The 8,314-nt window shown below is 43.5% G+C and overlaps 1 long non-coding RNA gene across 1 annotated transcript in view; it reads right to left on the reverse strand.

The window, feature by feature from the left end:
• Positions 1–8,314, reverse strand: part of LOC112074168 (uncharacterized) — a 26,963-nt gene that overhangs the window by 11,657 nt on the left and 6,992 nt on the right. The window contains exon 2 of the long non-coding RNA XR_002894688.1: positions 5,307–5,464. This is a non-coding gene — a long non-coding RNA (uncharacterized lncRNA). The remainder of the gene's footprint in view (positions 1–5,306; positions 5,465–8,314) is intronic.

Consider the following 8,314-nt stretch of genomic DNA (forward strand, 5'->3'; position numbering starts at 1 on the left):
CATACATCCTCACTCACAGCCATGTCAATAGCTCTATATTCTACACAGCCGTGTCAATAGCTCTATATTCTACATACACTCTCACTCACAGCCATGTCAAAGCTCTATATTCTACACAGCCGTGTCAATAGCTCTATATTCTACACAGCCATGTCAATAGCTTCTATATTCTACATACACTCTCACTCACAGCCATGTCAATAGCTCTATATTCTACACAGCCGTGTCAACAGCTCTATATTCTACATACACTCTCACTCACAGCCATGTCAATAGCTCTATATTCTACACAGCCATGTTCAACAGCTCTATATTCTACATACACTCTCACTCACAAGCCATGTCAATAGCTCTATATTCTACACAGCCATGTCAATAGCTCTATATTCTACATACTTTCACTCACAGTTATGTCAATAGCTCTATAATCTACACAGCCATGTTCAATAGCTTCTATATTTCTACACAGCCATGTCAATAGCTCTATATTCTACACAGCTATGTCAATAGCTCTATATTCTACATACACTCTCACTCACAGCCATGTCAATAGCTCTATATTCTACACAGCCGTGTCAATAGCTCTATATTCTACACAGCCAGTCATAGCAGCTCTATATTCTACACAGCCATGCCAACAGCTCTATATTCTACATACACTCCACTCACAGCCATGTCACAGCCATGTCAATAGCTCTCTATATTCTACATACACTCTCACTCAAAGCCATGTCAATAGCTCTATATTCTACACAGCCATGTCAATAGCTCTATATTCTACATACACTCTCACTCAAAGCCATGTCAATAGCTCTATATTCTACACAGCCATGTCAATAGCTCTATATTCTACACATCCTAACACATACTGTATGAAGAGGAGTCAGATGAAGACAGGCAGCAGGCAGTAATAAAATGCTACAGTGTCTCTCAGACTGTCTCAGTGAGGGTAGTGGGTTGTGTTCCTACCCCCCGCACAGTGCCAACCAGAGTTAAGTTGCAGCCAGGCAATGCATACACAAGCACCCCTTAGCAGGCATGGTGCTGGAATTTTCTCCTTAATGTTATCAAACAAATATCTCCCGAGGAAGGAGATTCACAGCCGCCTCCGCTCTGCAGCAGGTCAGCACYGCTAATGATGCGTCCKAAATGMCKCCCTATTCCCTATATAGTGCACTACATTGGACCAGAGCYCTATGGGCCCTGGTCCAAAGTAGTGCACTATAAAGGGAKTAGGGGGACATTTGGTACTCAGCCTAAATTCCTTCCAGTAGTGGCCAGTCCCTGGGGTCTGAGAAGCATCTGTTAATTGGGTGTTTAACCTTTGGAGAAATCCCCTGCTGATCATCAACTAATAAGCTAAGAAAGATGAGTCTTCTAAGAAGTCTAACACAAGATCATCTCTCAGATAACAGTTTCAAAATGGGAGCTTCAAACAGCCTGCTCATCAGATCTCTGACAGATATAATGATTAGAGCCTAGATGTGTTCTAATTTAATAGTAAACATGAAACAAATGATAATGCACTAAGACCCATTTAATAGTCAATTCAAAAACACTAATGCTCAAAAAACACAAACAGAAGATACAAAACACTTCCTCACAATACAACCAAAAACACATGAGACATGAGCTGTGTTTAAAGAAAGCGGTACGGTCACAGCTAAGTCACTCCTTCACGGTGGTACAAAGTTAAAAATACCCCGGTCATGCAAGCCCTCCAGCACAGCCTGGAGAGAGAACGACTAGCTGCCAGAGAGTCTGGAGAGAGAGCGAGGCTAGCTGCCAGAGAGTCTGGAGGAGAGCAGGCTAGCTGCCAGAGAGTCTGGAGAGAGAGCGAGGCTAGCTGCCAGAGAGTCTGGAGAGAAGAGCGAGGCTAGCTCCAGAGAGTCTGGAAGAGAGAAGCGAGGCTAGCTGCCAGAGAGTCTGGAGAGAGAGAGCGGCTAGCTGCCAGCATGAGCTGGAGAGGGAGAGGCTAGCTGCCAGAGAGTCTGGAGAGAGAGAACGGCTAGCTGCCAGAGAGTCTGGAGAGAGAGAGAGGCTAGCTGCCAGAGAGTCTGAGGGAGAGCGGGCTAGCTGCCAGAGAGTCTGGAGAGAGAGAGAGGCTAGCTGCCAGAGAGTCTGGAGAGGGAGAGGCTAGCTGCCAGAGAGTCTGGAGAGAGAGAACGGCTAGCTGCCAGAGAGTCTGGAAGAGAGAGGGCTAGCTGCCAGAGAGTCTGGAAGGAGAGCGAGGCTAGCTGCAGAGAGTCTGGAAGAGAGAGCGAGGCTAGCTGCCAGAGAGTCTGGAGAGCGAGCGAGGCTAGCTGCCAGAGAGTCCTGGAGAGAGCGAGCGAGGCTAGCTGCCAAGAGAGTCTGGAGCCCTGGAGAGAGAGCGAGCGTAGTGCAGAGAGTCTGGAGAGAGAGGAGGCTAGCTGCCAGAGAGTCTGGAGAGAGAGCGAGGCTAGCTGCCAGAGAGTCTGGAGAGAGAGCGAGGCTAGCTGCCAGAGAGTCTGGAGAGAGAGAGAGGCTAGCTGCCAGAGAGTCTGGAGAGAGAGAGAGGCTAGCTGCCAGAGAGTCTGGAGAGAGAGGCTAGCTGCCAGAGAGTCTGGAGAGAGAGGCTAGCTGCCAGAGAGTCTGTCTCCTTCTCCTGGGAGGGAGGGTACTGATCTTTAAGGCCACTGACTACATGGGTCCACCACCTTATGAATTACTGTAGGACTGCCTTCTTGACTTTTTTAATGGCACAGGAATGAATTGAACTCGTCCCTGTTCCTGGATAGCAATCATTGTTACGCAAAAGTGCATTCAAGGGCTTTGAACTATAGGATAATATTCACTGAAGGGTGGAAGCTAAATGCTATTATATGTATTTTTGCCATATTATTTCTATACTCTATTTACTTTAATAAAACTATCTGCGCATGGATTATGGATTTTCAGCTTTTTTATGCAGTTATAAATACATACATTAAGCATAAGTGTCAGATATTGCCCTGATATACAGGACTTGAGTCCTGTTTCACTTTTATTATAATTATGGCTACAATGTGACACACTAGCTTTTTAMAATCGGTACCAGAATTCTGCTTTAAAATATGTTTTGAAAGGCTTTGCCACGCTCAAATAAGGAGCTCTTTCCTGCCCACTGATGATTGACAATCTTATACGTATTGCGCAATCACCTTTTGCACATGGCCTTGCSCTCCTTCTCGTGGTTTCACGGACTTGAGTAATATGTCCGCCATTCCACCTGACGCAAGCCTGCATCTCTCGGCAGTTCCATTTGTTGTTTTGCACCTTTTATTATTGTGTTGTGTACACCGTGTGCTAAAGTACCAGCATCAAACAGTGGAGCAGAGTTTCCATAGATGGAAAACTTCATGGAAAATTAATATTGTGAAAGTCAATAGTGATTATCTTTTACAGAATTGKGCAGCACTCCATACTGTAAACTAAGCACTGACCAATCCACTATACCTTACTGAATATCGAGAGGAAATATAAACCTGGCAAATTACACTGCTATAACCCAAAATGATACCATCAGAGGGCTAAAGCCCAGACCATACTATACTGAACAAAAATATAATGTAAAGTGGGAATATAATGTAAAATGTAAAGTGTTTCAAGTTTCATGAGCGGAAATGAAAGAGCCAAGAAATGTTCCATATGGACAAAAAGTGTATTTCTCTCAAATGTTGTGCACAAATTTGTTTARATCCCTGTTGGTGAGCATTTCTCCTTTGCCAAAATAATCCATCCACCTGACAGGTGTGGCATATCAAAAAGGTGATTAAACYGCATGATCCTTACACAGGTGCACCTTGTGCTGGGGACAATAAAAGGTCACTCTAAAATGTGCAGTTTGTCACACAACACAATGCCACAGATCTCTCAAGTGTTGAGGGAGCGTGCAATTGGAATACTGGCTGCAGCAATGTCCACCAGAGCTGTTGCCAGATAATTAAATGTTAATTTCTCTACCATAACCCGCCTCGAACGTCGTTTTAGAGAATTTGGCAGTACGTCCTACCGGCCTCACACGCCAGCCTAGGACCTCCACATCCGGCTTCTTCACCTGTGGGTTCATCCGAGACCAGCCACCTGAACAGCTGATGAAACTGTATTTATGTCTGTAATAAAGCCCTTTTGTGGAATCCATAGACTAGGTCCTAATACATTTATTTCAATTGAATGATTTKCTTATATGAACTGTAACTCAGTAAAATTGTTGAAATTGTTGCGTTTCTATTTTTGTTCAGTATATATCACACTACATCAGTGGTTGAACTGTACTCACACTGCACTTATCTGGTCTCCTTCCATTAGAAGACCCCCCCCCCCATTATGGAATGATGTCCCCTCTCCTGCCTCTATCAGCACTGCTCAGCACTCATCACTTTCTATGGTAGTTCTCTGAAGGTCTCTCAACTTCAACCCTGACAGTCAAACCATCCCAGACCMTGCGACTCTTTTGCTTACCAGGTGAAGAGTCACATTATCCATAACCGAGGCGGCATTGGTTTCATTTGGGACGCAGCAATGTTTTGTCAGCCACTGCTTCAGCAGTCACACAAATATGATTTACGGAAGAGTGGCATATGTGTAATGACATATTTTGAGGTCAAAGGAAACCTTGAACATGACTGCTCTTACTTATATAAGACCGTACAAGGCCATGTACCATAATGAAGCATWCCATGTACAGTGAGTAGCCTACATCACGTATTCCATAACACCACACCAGTGTTCTCACAGTCTGAGTATAATTACTAGTAGCTTATTCAAATTCATACATTTAAAAAACTATTAATAACTCCAATTGCGCAAAGAAAGAGAATTGAAGACTCCATACAATTTTTTTCCACTTTTGACTTAATGGTACAATACACAATTTATGACCTCCTCATTTAACACAGAAAACCATTAACCATCAGCTGAGATAAAAACATATATATCATTAGGTGGTTGCTTATAGCTGTCCTATTTCACACATGTTCAAGTGTATATTAATACACGAGTGAATTGGAAATGTGTTTTTTGCACATCCCAACCCCCCAAGACACCCTCAGAGAGTAATGTCACAGCCAGGGTCTGCCATTATCAACGGCGATCCAAGATCAATTAGGTTTAAGGGCCTTGCTTGAGAGCACATTGACAGATTTTTCACCTTCTCAGGGATTTGAACTAGGGATCTTACAGTGACAGGCCCACTGCTCAAACCGCTAGGATACCTGCCGCAAGCAACCAGTCAGGAAAGCTAACCTGCCATGAGGCAGCAGCATGTATACAATACARCATTCAAAGAAAGATAGGGAATATCTCACCAGACATGAAGAGCGAGACACACTACGTGATAGAATGAAAACACATCCGCYATGTTTTATGTAGCTCCTCTCCCTATATCTGTTTTCTGGGCGGCAGCACAGCAGATTTCACCACATTGACTTGCAGGGTTAAGGTCCGACAAGTGTGATCCTGGTTTCTGGAGGCAAAAGACGTGACAGAGTCAACCCCTGCCTGTCCAAGCAGCGCTGCCGCGGTTTGAGCTATTTTCAGATGCAGACATGTATGTCTAGGGGCTGGAAAGATAKTCTTGGGGCTCTCTGGGGAAAAGTGACACACAGCATACCACAGAATATACACAGGAACACATTTGTGAGTATACAAACATTTGCGCTATGCAGGTTATGGGTCTTTTTTGGTAAATCAACACCATTGGAACCTGTGAAAGATAGTAGCCAAGGTACAATTTCAAGGTCTTGAAATTCAGGTGCTGAACCTCCGGAGGCAACACACACACACACACGCACGCACGCGCACACACACACGTGAGGAAATGAAGCAATTAAAAGGAATGCCGGAATGCAATTTCTTGTCAAGTCGAAAGGGAAACTTATATGTGGGTGATGTGCAGTATTTCTTCAAGGCTGACCGTATTACATCAGATCTATTTTTACCAGTGACGTTCATGACTGATGACAGTGGCGATCCGTCAGGGAGACCACCACAGTTCTCAGGGAGACCACTACAGTTCAGGCTACAGGGAGACAGGTTAGACCCTTWAAAAGGTGACACAAATGTCAGGTTGACAGCTTTTCAAGCGACTGTTGGCCAGCACTGTATCAAATCATCAAATCAAATGTTATTGGTCGCGTACACATATTTTGCAGATGTTATTGCAGATGCGGCAAAATGCTTATATTTCTATCTCCAACAGTGCAGTAAAACCTGACAATACAAAACAATAAACAAAGATACAAAATTAAGAAATATCAGAACAAGCAATGTCCAAATCCAGAATATAAATATGTACAGTGCCTTCGGAATGTATTCAGACCCCTTGACTTTTCCCACATTTTGTTACGTTACAGCCTTATTCTAAAATGGATTAAATAAAAACATTTCCTCAGCAACCTACTCACAGGTAGCCTAGTGGTTAGAGCGTTGGACTAGTAACCGAAAGGTTGCAAGATCAAATCCCCGAGCTGACAAGGTAAAAATCTGTCGTTTTGCCCCTGAACAAGGCCGTCATTGAAAATAATAATTTGTTCTTAACTGACTTGCCTAGTTAAATAAAGGTAAAATATAAAAATAGCCCATAACAAAAAACAGGTTCTTAAAATATTTTGCTATTAAAAAAAAATCTAAAAAGAAATACCTTAGTTACATAAGTATTCAGATCCTATGTTATGAGACTCGAAATTGAGCTCAGGTGCATCCTGTTTCCATTGATCATCCTTGAGATGTTTCTACAACTTGATTGTAGACCACCTGTGGTAAATTCAATTGATTTTACATGATTTGGAAAGGCACACACCTGTCTATWTAAGGTCCCACAGTTGACAGTGCARGTCAGAGCAAAAACCAAGCCATGAGGTCAAAGGAATTGTTCATAGAGCTCCGAAACAGGATTGTGTCGAGGTACAGATCTGGGGAAGGGTACCAAAAGATTTGTAGCATTGAAGGTCCCCAAGAACACAGTGGCCTCCATCATTATTAAATGGAAGAAGATTGGAACCACCAAGACTCTTCCTAGAGCTGGCCGCCCGGCCAAACTGAGCAATAGGGGGGAAGGGCCTTTGTCAGGGAGTTGACCAAGAACCCGATAGTCACTCTGACAGAGCTCCAGAGTTCCTCTGTGGAGATGGGAGAACCTTCCAGAAGGACAACCATCTCTGCAGCACTCCACCAATCGGGCATTTATGGCAGAGTGGCCAGACGGAAGCCACTACTCAGTAAAAGGCACATGACAGCCTGCTTGGAGTTTGCCAAACGGCACTTAAAGACTCTCAGACCATGAGAAACAAGATTTTCTGGTCTGATGAAACCAAGATTGAGTTCTTTGGAATYAATGCCAAGAGTCATGTCTGGAAAAAAAKCTGGCACCATCCCTACGGTGAAGCATGGTGGTGGCAGCATCATGTTTTTCAGCAGCAGGGACTGGGGAGACTAGTCAGGATCYAGGGAATGGAGCAAAGTACAGAGATCCTTGATGAAAACCTGCTCCAGAGCGCTCAGGACRTCAGACTGGGGTGACGGTTCACCTTCCAATAGGACAATGACCCTAAGCACACAGCCAAGACAATACAGGAGTGGCTTCGAGACAAGTCTCTGAATGTCCTTGAGTGGCCCAGCCAGAGCCCGGACTTGAACCCGATCTAACATCTCTGGAGAGACCTGAAAATAGCTGTGCAACAACGCTCCCCATCCAACCTGACAGAGCTTGAGAGGATCTGCAGAGAAGAATGGGAGAAACTTTCCAAATACAGGTGTGCCAAGCTTGTAGCGTCATACCCAAGAAGACTTGAGGCTGTAATTGCTGCCAAAGGTGCTTCAACAAAGTACTGAGTAAAGGGTCTGAATACTTATATAAATGTGATATATTTATATATTTTTTTTATAAATTAGCAAATTGTTTTTGCTTTGTCATTATGGGGTATTGTGTATAGATTGATGAGGGGAAAAAACATTTTAGAATAAGGTCCTGACCTAACAAAATCTGGAAAAAGTTAAGGCGTCTGAATACTTTCCCGAAGGCACTGTATATAGTGTTGTGAATAGATACTATTGACAGTATTTGAATAGAAAAGGTGTGTACAGCAGTAGTTATATAATATGAACCTTGACTAGAATACAGTATATACATATGAAGTGGGTAAAACAGTATGTAAACATTATTAAAGTGACCAGTGTTCCATGACTATGTACATAAGGCAGCAGTCTGTCACGCCCTGACCTTAGAGAGCCTTTTTATGTCTCTATTTGGTTTGGTCAGGGTGTGATTTGGGGTGGGCATTCTATGTTTTGTTTTCTATGTTTCTTTATTTCTATG

Source organism: Salvelinus sp. IW2-2015, unplaced genomic scaffold, assembly GCF_002910315.2.
Source record: "Salvelinus sp. IW2-2015 unplaced genomic scaffold, ASM291031v2 Un_scaffold2522, whole genome shotgun sequence".
Lineage (NCBI taxonomy): Eukaryota > Metazoa > Chordata > Actinopteri > Salmoniformes > Salmonidae > Salvelinus > Salvelinus sp. IW2-2015.